Below are 15,985 nucleotides of genomic sequence, written 5' to 3'. Positions count from 1 at the left end.
TCAGCCTTTGTTTTCTGAATAATTTCTATTTATTTTTGGAATGGTTTTCCTGCTTATTACTATAAGTACACATGCTCTGTTTCATCTCTATCTTCCACCACTGCTCACAGATCACAAAAATAGTTGTGGAAAAATATATACATAAAAAATATACAAAAATATATACACACTTGCAATGGCTGTCACATTATTGTCACGGTTACAGTGGTATATCGAGCAATTGTTTACCATGATTATCCCATTTGATGGTCATGGTCAATTTCAAATTTATGGTTGTTTTAAAAGTCACTCACCTCATTTACTTGCATTCACTTTGACCGTAGTGCAGTAGGGCTTTGACTGGCATCCTAGGTGTCGGATGATATTGATGTATTGAAGCAGCTATTGATATAAATTGATAAGAAATTATCAATTTTATTTACATCATAATATGTAATATCTGTTAAAAATAATAAATAAAGAGATTTTACCCACAATCTGCTTATTGGCACATTCCAATATGATCGGTGCTATGCTCATAATAACTGTTTTGCCTATAAACCATGAAAGATCCATTTGTATTTCTCTTAATCAAAGGGAAAAGCAGCTCAAGCTGCTGTAGGTTAATTTCAAAAGGAAAAAAACAATAGAGGGTAAGAAATCAAGATCTCCTATTTTTAAGTAGAATAATTTAGTTGATCCTCAATATACTAACCCTTGTTTGAAGGAATCTAAGAATATTTCACAAGATCATAGAACAAATTCATATTTTGTTGTTTTTTCTTTACGCAGGTGCAACATTCTGTTTAGACACTTTAGGTGGCTGGGGTGTTAGTTGCCTGGCTTTCACTCAATGTATGTACTCTCAGGACAGATGGGCATGAGTCAAAAGCCTTCTGGTACTGTGGACAACTCGAGAACTGAAGCCTTCCCTTCTTATTACACGGCCCAGGCAAGTGGGGGCCCTGGGTCAACAAGTTAGTCAGGAAATTGTGGCACTGTAGTTGGCAGGACATAGGGTGCTGCATCGCTCCTGTTTGAACTTTAACACCTCAGAACTCCTCTGCAAGCCGCCCATTTGCCAACTGTCCGAAGCCGGCTTACCATTCTTGCAAATGAGATTGAAATGGTATTTTATAAAGGCACATTATCGACTTTAAGCTTTTCATACATAATATTTGGACTGAACCGGTAGTGAATTAACATCCTGCACCCCACTTTATACAATTTTCAGCCAATCATGGGTCAGTAGTAGGCAATTCATAAATTATGGCCAAATGGGGAAAAAATTTACCTTCTGTCAGGTCATTCATTAACCACTTAAATCAGAGAAATAATACAATTATTATTTTGTGTTTCTCTAGTCGGTCTAGCCAGAGTGCCTAATGGAGTGCTTAAATAATGACGGGTATCTGAGAGCAAATACTGCAATTGCACCTAAGTGGCTAAGTGGGGCCTTTCAACGCTCTGCTGCCTCCCTTGCATGATTAAACCTTTCCATTGATATATTTGCAGGTAGAAAACTAGTCTCATTTTGTTTGTCTTTTTGAGACTCTTATGGATGGTTTGCATCAGTCCATTTTTGTCACATTTTCAACGTTTTAATGTTATATTTCTGTATATAATCTATATGTTGTGTTGGACGCATAGTGGCCATCAGTAATAACCCCCAGTTTTAACTTAAATTATTATAGTTTATTAACAATGAATAGGCTATTTGGTTTGGAATGCCCTTCAAGTAAATATACAAATAAATACATTCATAAGAGAATATGCTCATGAAATAAATATAGCTATATAGGCAATACATATAAACATAAATATAAAAAATATAAACGAGTAAAGAGATCAATAAATAAATGTTTTTTTATTAAATATTTTATGTCTTACAAAGAACAATTTTTTTATTAAGGGAAATAATCACATATAATAAATCTCACAATGCCAAATGTATTTATTTAAGGGGTCTTTTATTTCCATCTTTTATTTTCAAATGAGTGGGAGGGCATGGTTATTTCATCGATTCAGACCGAAGCAACAGCACCAGAACAGCATCAAATTATTGAATATACAGCAGCACTGAATATACGAGAGGCCGGAAACATTGTAGGGGACAGACGCACTGTAGGCTTCATGGTGCATTCTACTCATGGATGTTCATAAGACATTATAATACATCCACATGCAGGGCCGGCCCAAGCCTTTTTGGTGCCCTATGCAAAATCATTGTACGGTGCCCCTCTATTGTCCAACATGCCACAACATTACCTTATATCGCAAACTTGACCCCTGTCAAAACTCACCAAGGTTGGGGTACTAAAGACAAAAAAAAACAAAACTTATTATTTTACGCTTGGCTGTTTATGGTTGACGCCCTGTTGTCCTGTCCTGTCTATGGAACAACTAGCGCGGCAGCAGGTTTGAACCGGAAACACAAATTACAGCTTCGGGAAACCTAGAAGTCAAGGGACTACAATTATGGACTCTTCTTTTTTTATGGATAATGGTGGATGGGATCCTAAGCAGATTTGACACCAATTATCTCTGCCTTCTTTGAAAACTGACAAAGTGTCTTTGGAGCACGGTCACTCAAGTAGATGTAAATGAGCTCCAAGAGGTAAATTTGAATAATAGCTGCATGATTTATCAGCACCTTTCTAATGAGTGGCACAGTCATTTCTACTGAAACAAATGTTTTGTTTGCGCCCGATAATATCGAACCACTGTTAAAGGTCTTTGCCCTTGAATCACTAAGGGGGCAAAATCGCGTATCTCAAGACCCCGCACAATACATGACAATCAGTGTCGACCTCAGCCCTTGCTTAAAAAATAAACATATTACTTTATTCAACTATATTGTATAATTTTTATCATTTATGTTTACATTTATTTATATATTGCCTCATTTTTCAGTATTTTTTTCATAGCCATATTTAGTTATTTTGTAGCAATATTTATGGATCATGCTTTTATTTATTTAACATTGACCTTAATGGCATTCCATCATTTTGGACTTGTGATGCTGGTAATAGTCAATTACTAGAAATGGAGATGTTTTCAAGAGTTAATGTCAACACAAGACATTTGCACTCCATAATCACCACAACCTGTTATTAACACACTATCAATGTTCAAGGTCAAGTCTCCAGTCGAGTTGCAACTATCCCCCTTTTTCGTAACTCGTACCGAGCAACACATCTTTGAATAGGCCGATACCAAGTACGTATCCGATACCAATTCATTTTTTTTTATTGAGCTAAAGGAAATTAGTTGTATGCCTTTTAATGAAAGATAAGAATGCATGGACAGAGCATTACAGAGTTTAGTTTGGACTAGTTTAGGAAAGGAGCTATAATCAAAAAATGTTTTTGGAAAATTGTATGAAATCCAACGAACGTGTGTGCATTCACACGCCGGTAATTACAAGGGTTATGCACCGGAGACATAAGGTTACCCATAAAATGATATTCATCTCGTCAGACATTTTCATAAATGGGCCCACACACAGCCCAGACTCAAACCAACGGCCAACTGCCTTTATCCGACCACTCCGTTGCCTCTCGTCTGACCCGTTCGGCAGAAAAGTTGCATTGAAACCTACCGCGAATACAACTGCCAACTACACAGTAGCGTGTACGTTCTGCGCTTGCGCGAGATGCAATAAGTCTCCTTAACATCGGGTGGCGCTAGTCTCGTGCCAGTAATCCAAAACATGAAAACAGGAAATGACGGAACGGAGTGCAGACCATACATTTAAACTCATTTCTTTGGTCCACGCAGCCATGGCTTCCAGAAATATGTAGAAATATCCCAAAAATGCGATGCAACGACGAAGTGTAGTTTGTAACTCTGCGCCATCTCTGTTTAAGTCGTTTGTTTACCATCGTCACTTCCACCCTTCCCACACAACGCGCCAATTCGCTAGCACAAAACCAATCAGAGTATCCAATGGCTCCTACCCCCAAACCCTCCAAACACATTCTGTTTTTGGAGATTTATTTGTGATTGGCAGTTAAACAACTTTCACACAGCTCCCTGCTTTAAAAAATAGTTTAAAACCAATTTCACAATGACATATAATTATCAAACAGTACAATGTTCTCATCATACTATGATGCTGTATTACAAATCTTGTTTTTGAAGTAAGGAAATCACAAACTAAAAAATGCAGTTCAGGAGAAAATATGCTCCTGTTGAACCATTCTTATCTTGTAATATTAAATATTTGTGTCTTAGGCCAGGTTCACGCCTACGAAAACGATCTCTCCCCCCTCCGTAATGGACTCATTGCAAACTAGCTGTAGAAACGCTGTAGTACATATTCCAGGCCTATGTGTGGCGCTGTTTCTGCTACAGTACTAAAAAATAATTAAAAAAGGAGGTGGAGCATGCGCATCAAGCCTGCAGCCTTTATACAAACTTAAAGTCAAAGAAGAAAAAACCAAGAACCAAAACCGAAGAACAACAGCAGTTGTTCAGCCTTGTAGATTGAGCATAAAATACTTTTTACTCTACAGTTACTAATTATATTTACCAAGACAGGTTTCAACTCGGAGGATGCCTCAAAAATAATACAAATCAAATCAAACAAATTAGAAGGATATCTTATGTTGCCAACCTGGTGGGTGGGTGATGATGTCATCGTTTACGTATCTGGGGTTCTCCTGAATCCTAAAACGAAAAGGCAGGGGGCATTTTTCTTCTTTTCACCCTGGAACCTGGTTTTAAAAGAGTGTGTTTGCAGGCACCGAAATCTCTGTGTCCTCCTGGGCGGTCGGTCCAAACATGCAAGACCTCTGCGTTTTTAGACAAAAATCGCAGCCGTGTGAACAGGGCCTAAATGTCCTGCCCTACATCTTGTTACCTGGTCAAACAGCTAATGGAATGTAGGCAAATAGCTTAAAGATGTTATTTCCCATCTGTTTAGAAGTCAAGGTAGTGTAAAACTATCAATCATTAATATCCTTGCTTCTCATGCACTGTGCATTTCTTTAAGACAGTTTTTTCATAGAACCGATTTCACTATTATATCAGGACTCTTTTTACTTTTTTACTTGTGCTGCTTTTGTTTCTATATAACTGCTATACAAATAGGTAAGGCTTGCATCTTAAACATGATTCTGCATACTAGGCCAAACGGCCAATACAAGTTACACTTTTTAATTGAATCAATTTCACCAATTGTGAATGTTTGGCTTAAACCTGCACTATGTAAGTTATTCCATTAGCAACCTCTAGTAGCTTGAATTGTAGACAACGCCCACAAGCACATTCATAGACTACAGTAATTGGCTGAAAACAAAAGTTGCTCATTAACGTTACGTGAATATTACCTTCCAGACTTATATATTGTCATGTGGCAGTCATACGGTTAACAGAAAAAGGAACTTGACAACAGCCAAAAACGTTGTGCAGAGGCTTATGAAATGTGAGCAAGCTTGCTGGTAAACTGTAGTCCAGTCAAACTAATTGCAAAATTGCTATAATTATTATTAAAGGTTTTATATGATCCCCGGGGACATCCAAATAGTAAAAAAGTATACCATTTTTCACTTGGAGTGGATCAGGGGTGGACTTTCCGGACCTTCCTGTCACCACATCACACAAGTGACTGACGCTGAGTGCTTGTCTTTGCTTCTGTTATATTGTTTTTTTAGGAATTTCTTTCACACACAACCATCAGATACAACCTATTTTGAATTGATATGTGCACTTTGGGGTTTCCCTTAACCGAAAATTACAATTTTTTTCAGATCCAATCAACGTCATACAAGTGTGATAATAAACTTAGTGATATTTTCTTCCATAAATCATACAGCTTAAAACCTTAAATATGACCAACCTTGAAACATGCCCTGTCTGTAGTGCTACATGCAACCAAAACCTGTGCACTATGGACATTATAATGAGCAATTGAGTCCTTGACAATGGCATTTGCAGCACTTAGTGCTCCGACAAGGATTGAGGAGCAGGGTCCTGGTCGGAATGGAAGGATTAAGGCACGAGTATTGGATCCTCCAGCCCCATTTCTACTGTGGTTGCATATTTTCAATCCATTCCTGAAACTGATTTTACACTCTGGATCTGTGAAACATGGCAAAAAAAGATGTTTGTGGCCAGTTCGAGGGTGGATAGCCGTTTTGCAGTCAGTCACCTTACCATAGAAACTTTATAGCCTGATGATTGAGAGAATCCTTTTTTCTTTAACTTTACAGATTAATATACTTGGCCTTTCCCCTGCTGCAGCCATTAAATCCTTGGTTGCAGATTTTTTTTGATACTGATACTGTTCTACTTATGATTCGCTTTCTCTAACCAGACCAAAAGATATCCCATCCCAACTCCAAATACTCGAAAAGGAAATGTTGCTTACATCCTCATTGAACTCATCTCTTGCATGCCTAATGTTCAAAAACTTGCAACTTGATGAAGACGACTGCTTAGGCTGGGACATAAAGTACTGCTCTCTTGTAGATAGAGGTATAACTGAAGAATGAGGAGGTCGTTCTGGTTCGGTCATCTCCTAGAAGGAGATTTATTTGCCTCAATGCTGCTGCCACTGATGTATGAACTGTGAGCTCAGCATTTACCTGAAGCTCAACGTCTGACAGAAATCCTTACTTTTTCAACCTTAATGACATGGTTGATATGAATGAAACTTTCCAGCCACTCTTTGAATTCCTCCTTTTGCTACCTCCAAGAAATAGTCAGGCCACACACCCCAGCTAGAGCGCTCCACTCAACTGCCTCAGCTTGACTCCTGCTACCGCCATCGCTAAGAGCAAGCAAAGGTCGCAACTCAGGAAAAAAAAGAAGTCACAACTCCTCTCTGTTTTGGCACCGCAATGGTGAAACAAGCTCCCTGCTGATGTCAGGATTGCAGAGTTGCTCAACAGCTTCCACAAGAGACTCAAGGCTCACTTGTTCAAAGTTTACCTGGACTCTTCTAAGCCTATCCCCTTAGCCCCCACCGCCCCATGTCCTCCCATACTCTCGTACACCCTATAACAACACTTATTGTATGTATAGTATTTTCTACGTCCTGGCACATATAACTTAGCATTGTGTAGCATCTCATCCTAGCTATCTTTGTTGTGTATGGGTAATGGGTTAACCTATCAATTGTTAGTGCTTAGCACTTGTTTCTATGAACATCCTTACTGTACCGACAGCGATATATCGTTTTTTTCTCTTTATTCTGACAAATGTACTTGTAATTGTTAGTCGCTTTGTATAAAAGAGTCTGACTATTACAGTGATCACATTATTTCTCTCTGCACAGAACAGTTTGGACTTGATCCTGTTAAGAGTTTTTCCAAAGATATTGACTCGTCTGGACCAATCAGCACTCGATTGTTTGCCAAATAGGAGCCAATAAATAAAAAAGATGGTGGTGCCAAAGGAATGAGTAGCAATTTCTGGAGCAATCGAAATTACTTTATACGGAAAATTAACTGAAATCTGCATTGAAAACTAGAATATAGTTTTCCCCTAGTTCCAACCGGATTCGGCAAGAGCAGAGAGAGCATGAGAATCTCCCTTGTATCCCAACCCTAATGTATGGCTGTTGTCTTCAATGTCAAATGTATACATTTATTTTATGCATGTTCTTTATGTGCCTATGACGAGAAATTAAGATGAGAATTGACGGAAGGAAACTGAAAAAGAATTTCCCTAAGGGGACAACTAATAAACGAACTAACAAGATCGGATGGAGTCTTTTGAAAAATGTATTTGGAAGTAAATTGCTGTCTAGCCATTGCTAGACTGATATTCACTGCAAAACGCAAACATGAATATCAGGATTGTATCACAAGGCTACAAACAGGTGGAATATTGCTTTAAAGTTGCTGTAGGTAAGATTTAACAGCTATTATTTGAGTGTAATTTGTTAGAAAGGGCATAGCCATCATTCACCCATCGGTGAGTGAAATTTCGTTGTGAGAATATCCATTTGGAAATGGCTGCACCTGTCTCTGTATGAGCCTTATTAGATTCTAGACTGCTTCTAGGTCGTTTCTGACAAATCAGGGCATCTCTTACCGGATTGGTTTAGAGGAATTCATCCTGTCAATCACAGGTGCGTGAAATGCAACACTTCTCAATGTTGGACGGAGGTAGCAGAGAGGGAGGGGACATTCTTTTGGTTGTTTAGTTTGAAAGTACCTTTTTGTTTTCTTTTGTCTCTCTTTACAACTCCCAAATCTTACCTTCATATGTCGCACTCTTCAAATCACCATGTGATCTTAATAGTCTAGTAGAGAATAGCCATCATGTAAATTGGTAACATATAAAGGCACTGTTTCTTAAGATGACACAATAGTCCTTGTTCCTATATTTGAGCAGTTCAACTTAAGCTGAGATTGACTTTGCGCTCATAGAAAGTTTACAATATTGTATGTAGAGCATATTTTACAATGCAAAGCCCTACTCCTCTGAATGGCACTTTAAGATATGGTTGGGCAGAGGAACTCAACATACCCCTGTAAACAAATATGAGGGAGGTTGTACAATGGTTGTAGACACCTACGGCAGGTCAGTGTCTACCTGTAGATGGGTAGGTCTACCTACCTACTGGTTACTAATGACAACACTTCTAAAACTTATCAACAGGAGAAACATTGTTGCTTTTAATTGGGGCTGTTGCAATAGGTTAAAACATTGAGAAAGAAACGGCCAGACGTATTTAATGTGTTGACATCTCAATCTATTTTAATTTGGGCATTGAGCATCAGTCAGAAACCTATAGTTTTCAGACATTTCAGTAAAAAAATTACCTGTCATTTTTTTGCTCCCAATACAAGGTTCACATAATTTATGGGTCTGGGTTCTCCTGCACACTGGATTCTGGAACATGCTGTGGTGTATCTGTGTCATTCATTGTTATTTGATTCCAGCTTCTAAAGTTTCAAAGAAAAATAATCCCCCTTTCATTCATTTTCTGTGGAAGTAAGAGCAGAAGTTTATTTACATTATCTTGCAGTTTAGTCTTTATCTGACTTTACTGCATTCATGTTACTCGCATAATAAGGCCATCTACCTATTTTGTCTACAAAAACTGGATCAAACAACATCCTTCATTCATTCTACCATTTGATTAATTTCATTTTTATTTTTTACTCTGACTCCTCAAATTGTTTAAGCGAAATTGAACTTGAATTGTAGAAAGTCAATTTCCGTAAATTTTTGTGTTACGTCAGATCCGTTGATTCTTAACTTGCACTATTGTTCAGTACTTCTGGCACTGTAATGTGTCTACAAGGTCAAAAAGATCTGCAGAATCTTTTCATGCGATGTCTTTGCCAGACAAAGTTCAGATGAAAAGCGCTGTTGTTAGTGTATATAGTAATTATAAAACTGATAAAATGAGTCTATAGTAATTACACTTTTCACAAATGTGTGGATTTGATGTAATTTAGTTTTCAGTGCCATTTACATATTGTCTGTTTTGTTTTTGTTTCTAAACTTTTTGTTTAACTCCTCCTCTGTTTTTGGCCACACCAAGTAGTGAAAGAGGAGGTTGGTGAATAATTAATCCTTGTAATTAAACACTCCAGCTAGGGACGCTAGGGCTGATTGACGGCCAGATATTAGGCCCTTGTGTCGTAAGGTTGCAAGTTTAGTCTGAGGTTATCAGTGGCCAGAAGAGTCTTTCTCCCTCCCTGCTTCATTACTTTCACGAGTAGAGCATTTCATAGTGGAGTGATGGGGGCGTGGTGTGAAAGACAGTCTGGGACTTCATTAGCCAAATGGGCTGCCTCAGTCTATGAAGCACCAAATTGTTTGGCCCTGTTGAACAGACAACCCCCTTGTGGGTGCTTCACCACACTGTCCTGTTGAAATTCAGCCTCAGACATCTTTATTACACACATGGTCACGCTCAAACATAATTTTCTGATACTACAAAACGATATCCCATGTTGTTCTAGGTTCGCACACAACTTATGTAGAGATTTGTTTGTGGGCACCTTACAAATCAATTTTAAAGCTGTTGAAAGAAAGTCTTTGGGTCATCTTTGGGCTGAGTAAAAAAATGCTCAAATGTATTTTTGTGTTTTTTAAGACATTGGATTGCCATGCTATTGATGAGCCTGTTAATGATAGGCAAAATAAACATGGATCCATTAAAAATGAAAGAGCTGAAGCCTCTGCAAGGTGGACCCCTGGGAATCATTTCTGAATGCAGTCTTAAATGGTATTGTTATTAGTTTATTGGCATGCATGCAATATCGTTGGATGTGGAAAAAACAAACACTGGGAAGCCCACCCAAATGCAGAATTGATGCTGTTATAGGGGTTGTATTAAAATATTTACATTTGCTTCTGGTGTGTGAGCGTGGCTATGCTAATCGGATGTATGCCCTGTGGAACTAGATGGAGATGACTCATTCTTGCAACACGTCTCTGATTAGAGTTCTCGGTGAGGCTTGGAAACTGCCTTGCTTTATTTGGATAGTCTTTTACATTATTTTAAATAATAGCACATTTTCAATATGAAGCTAATTAAATCATGTGGGTTTGACTCATGAAAAAGTTTAATTATATATATATATATATATATATATATATATATATATATCAAGACATGTATTTATTCAAATGAAATGGTATATAAAGCGGAATAGATATTCTGTAATCATTCTTTAGTGTCCACTTTTCCTTTTCACTGCATTGCATGTTCTCAGCAACAACTGAGCTTGTCTAGTGTATGTGCAAGTAAATGGAACTTAAAGTGTGATTTAAATAAAATATGTTAATTCATAATAATCACTTTCATCTTTGGCCAACAACATTATCGATAGGTTTGTGTGGATTCACACCGAAATCATTCTGAAAGATTTATTTCTAAATAAAAATGTTATCTGGATTTAAAATTGTTATCTGTAAAACGCCAACTAGCAGACTGAGAATAGTAACAACACAATGATAAAATACATAACACACTCATTCATTTAAAGAACAACGTGAAATGTTTCAGGCCTTAAAACTATTTTGGAGCAAAATGATGGATCTCCCATCGTGCAGGAGATGATATTGGTGGCTGGGGTCTGCCGGAGCAGGCTGTTGTTTGAAAGGAGGTTGCGCAATAATGTTTATTGAATGATTAGTTCCTCAAGATGGAGGTGAGTGTCTCAGCAGGAGAATTTTGAAGTAATTCATGAAAGTAAAAATTAGCAGTTGGAAAGGATTGATTACACTTTTACCTGGATTCTGACAGAAATGTTGTGTGGTGTTGGATGCTCCTGCTGGGGAGCCAGTCCTTATGGCCCCTGCACGTGCTCCTCCTGGATACGGCCACACTGTCTAGTGGTATCGACTTCCTGGTCACCAGCCTGAGCATGCCCACTAGCTACAACACCATGGTGCTCCTGCCATGGGAGTACGCATGCTCCCCTTCTGACAAAGAAAGTAGAGAAATTATTTTTACCATTTTCACTGATGTGCAGCATTATGAGTGTATTCAGTCCTTAAAAAAATAAAATACCCATGTCAATAGTGCACTTCAGTCAATCAGCCTTGCAGTGATAAAGCAATGGAGAACAGCTATGCATCTAGGAATAAAGGTCATGGGAAAGTTACATTTATGGTTTTCAAATGTTATGTTCTGGTTGATGCTAATCCCAAATTAATGACTTATGTTGCTCAGGCTATGTCCTGCCCTTTCAATGGGATGGAGGACACAAGTGATGATTAACGCCAACAAAGAGAGCTTCTATTTGTCCACTGTCCAGCTGTCTTTATCTTATTGAGGAAGGCAGGTAGCATGCTGCTCCAGAGTGGTTTGGGGCAGTTTTTATGTACAACTAAACATTAGCATGGAGAGGGTTTTAGTAGTTTTAGACTGCATTGCCGTTCATATTGCATTGCACTTAGTTATTTACAAAATCCTCTTTGTGGAACCCAATTTTACAGACACCATCTCACAGTAAGAGTAAGAGTTTTTTTAATTTTTTTACTTTATTTTTCTATTTAATAATTTTATTTCTCACAGTCAATTTCTGCATCACATTAGAAGCATTTTAAAGTTATTTAGGCTGGCACAAGGCAAAACCTTATCTTTAGTCAAATTAATGAGCACAGGAAAAGGTGTACACTCCAGTTATTGCTGTTGGTTTTTAGCATGGGACCATCTGTTTGCATTGGATCTATGTCATGGCCTGCTACATGGTGTGTACCACTCAAACACATCTAGAATAAACACTGATTTAAAGAAAAAGCTCATATTTGGCTTGTAGGTGGGGTTGAGTAGGCTCTTTAATCCTGAGGTTAGTATTTCTATTGTTAAGAGCTTCATGATACGAAAGGCAGGTGCAGCATACCATTTAACACACCTTTGTCAACATGTTTTTTAATTTCATGTTTCTACAAGATACTATCTGACTTGAATACATTTAAATTAAGTGTGCATTATATATGTTATTTGTTATTACACATACAAAGATTGACCCATTGCTTCAAGTTGCGCATGTCTCAAATCTTCAATGTTAAATTTGATGTACAAAATGTGGTGTATCATTGTTGGTTCATACATGAACGTTAAAACGAGTTCAGTCATTATGGCTGAAGTAGCACACTAAAAAGACAACCCATTTTAACAGAAGGAACATGTGCAGTTGGTGTTATCTGGAGGGCAGATAACAACTTTATTAGTATGTTTGCTCCATCTCTATCCCAAACATCCTCCCTCCTGTTTCTCCAGTTCCTATTATTTCACCCTGTATGGTCAAACCAGCGTTCAAACGACCGGAAACATCCCTTTCAAATGCCTCTAGATATCTCCCTCTCCCTATTAGCATGTCTTCCACTGTGAAGTTTCATTTAGCTTGGTTCCTCTTTACACTCCCTAATGGACTTGGCCCTGTTCTGCTTTTGTCTTGCTTTAGTACCGTGAAATTCACCTTCGGGGAAAGGAAGCCATCATTTCTCAAGCTTCTTTACATGTTGTAAATATAGTTGATGATTTAACCCCCTTCTTTCAAATCCATTTTCTTCATTTGGTCTATATATAGTTTCCATTGTTTGTACACCATATTGACAAGAGTGCAATGCTTAAGAGAAATGGTTCAAAGCAGCAGCAATGAAGCGAATAGTCATTTTAAATGGAGATGCTACATAACGTTTGACCTAATTTTACTTTTGTTCTTGTTTAAATAAACTGTAGGGGTCTTTCACTTTCCCTCTAACTATTCTGCTGTCCTGTAAATAATGCATTTTACACATTTATATCCACATTTATATATTAGTTATGGCCACTTAATAATTTAAAGATGCAGTATGCAAGTTTGCCATAATGAGGAAATTTATAATATTGCCCGAATTGTATTAGACTAATTACACATTACGTAATGGTGCAAAAAAGTGTCACATTTAAAAAAAAAAAAGCTTGAGTAACCAATAAGCGGCAGTACAGAAAATGTGGCACGACAACCATGGACGTATTAAAATAACCATTGACAGGCTGACATTACTTCGCCACAGCAAAGGCGCCGCAATACAAGAATAGTTCCATTTTATGTTATGGTCAGAGTTTACTAAGTTAGCGTCTCATTCAAGGAATACATTATTGCTGCTCATATATATGCAGCATGAACATTTGATATATAGGTTAACAGCGTTTTTTATTTATGTCTTATTAGTGTTACTTAACCAATACGTTCAGAGTATACTCATGTAGTTCTAGCAATACTGATGCGCACCTTCCAAGCAATTACCACTAAAACAGGATGGCAGGTATACATGATGACCTGTATTACAATATCAGACACTGAAATTAAACTCTTCAAAGAGTAATTTCCTGGTAGAGCAAGGTGAGTGGCTTGGCAGGTAGGGCAAAGCAAGCTCAATGAGACCAATAGTCAAATGAGCCGTACGGCAACCCATACATGTTTTTTCATGTCTAATATGTTTTTGTGGTCTTTTATCCGATTGTTTATGTTCAAAACATTTTCAAGTCATTTTCTAACACCACTGAAAAACATTTGTTTCTCGATAAATAATTTGTCCTGGACGCAACTAGGGACTTTTAAAATTACTCAATGCAAAGAATTAAACTGCATTTAATAGCCAAAATGTGGACATAAGTATCCTTAAAAGTATTCAGAATCTTTAAGGCCATTTTTATACAAGCCTTTCCAAACTCATCTAATCCCAGATTTTGGGGTTGTGAGATTGCAATACGAAAACTTAGTCTTATCCATCTAAAGAAATGCATGGTAGTACAAAATATGTACACTATTAAAACCACCTCTTGCGGCTGTCTACGCTACATTAAATCAAATTTGACTAGCGATAGATTCTCAATGAAGAACTTCTCATTGAAGAGTTAAGTCACGTGCGCAGCTAAGAGATTCTGCCAACCATGGATGTTGTGCAAACCTGAAACCTGTATGTGGGTGCGCATATCAAGAAGGGATTTTTTATTTATTGCCCCAGGTCTGAACAGGCTGAGACAGTTGGGCCATTTGTGTAAAATGGCAAAAATCTATACATAGCAATACAATCTAGATTTAAAAACAATGTAGAATCTAGATATTTATCTAATGTGAACAGGGCATAAAGGTAGGTTGGACTTAGAACAGTTCAATGCCCCTCAAGCTCTCCCACCCTAGACAGATATATGTAAATAATTATGTCATCAGTCTTCCATTGCTATGACTTATTCTGTATAGTATTGCTGTGGACCCCAGTGAAGACCGAAAACCCAGGTTAAGTTTTCTTCAACATGCTAGACAATGACTATTCTACAGTTGCCACAGGCAACCATATTTGGCCATGTTAAACCATTTTTGAACTGTGGCTACCCAAGTTGGCAACCATGTAGTCCCATTAAAGTAAGGGAGTCTGAGTTGGGAGCGAGACCTTAAAACAGGACCAACAGGACAGAATTAGTACAATTCCATTATTTTCTCATCATCCACATCCCCAAAGGAACAACTATAAGCAACTTTCGGTTTTTCTCCTGCGCACAAGAATTGTATGTCAAGCGAAGATAGGTGTTTACCATTTGACACTTACATTGTCCTCCGAAATTACTCTAGGGATCCTTATATCAGCCTTTTATGGGCCTATACAGGTGACTGTTTCAACATCATAGTAATGGCAAAAAAAAGCCTGATTGTGTTTTTTTTTTTTAAATGTCCATTGCATTTTCCTTGTGTTTGTGTGTGATAACCTTTTATTTTTCCCATTAGGGCCCACATAAAACCTAAACCAAATTAAAATCTTTTTGCTAAGGCAACATTTGTTGTCAATTAGCTATAGCTATTAGACTATATACTACATTGCTGAACGAGTGAGATGGTCTTGAAAAAGTCTCCCATAAGGCCATTAGAAAGTATTTAAACAAGTAAACTGAGATCTCTCCCCTTGATTGACCAGTTTAGATGTCACCTTTGACAGGTTTAAAGGTTATTAAACAATATGGACCAGAACTGGTTGTGTTTTGCGATGTGAGACAGATGAGTCATTGAGTTGTTCCCATTATAATATTTTTTTATATTATAATGGCTGTTATATTTGAGGATCCTCCATAAGAGACATTCTTTCTACTTATATCCTAACCAAGCTCAAGACACCGTCTTGAAAATTTCAGCAAAAACATTTGGAAAATGTACCTTGGCCAATAATGATTCAGGGAGTCAAAGAATGATCAAGTCATTATTTCCTGAGAAAACCGGTGTATATTGTTGGTGAAGCAGAATTGCATGGAATGAAATGACTATGAATACACGATTTACTTGGCTTTTTCACAATGGTTTTTAGATCTAAACGACCAAAACAGCTAAATATGTAAAGATGAATCTTCGCCATGTAGGGCAGTTTATTGATAATAGTTATGTGGGGAATCAAGCAAAATTGAAATGCTTATGTATTATGAAATAGTTAAGAAAGTATGTGTGCTGTGCAGTTTTAAGACATACTGTTAGACCAGTTTTGACAACTATATTTTTAACAGCTCCACCCCCTCCAGTCCGTTAGACAAGGTCTGATAAATAGATTGACTGCC

At 37.6% G+C, this 15,985-nt stretch overlaps 1 protein-coding gene across 1 annotated transcript in view; it reads left to right on the top strand.

The window, feature by feature from the left end:
- The window catches only part of mettl15 (methyltransferase 15, mitochondrial 12S rRNA N4-cytidine), a 37,190-nt gene that overhangs the window by 2,517 nt on the left and 18,688 nt on the right, over positions 1 to 15,985 (top strand). The gene's annotated exons all lie outside the window — the stretch shown is intronic.

The sequence above is a fragment of the Pollachius pollachius genome, assembly GCF_949987615.1.
Source record: "Pollachius pollachius genome assembly, chromosome: 5".
Lineage (NCBI taxonomy): Eukaryota > Metazoa > Chordata > Actinopteri > Gadiformes > Gadidae > Pollachius > Pollachius pollachius.
This window is presented reverse-complemented; position numbering and strand designations above follow the sequence as displayed.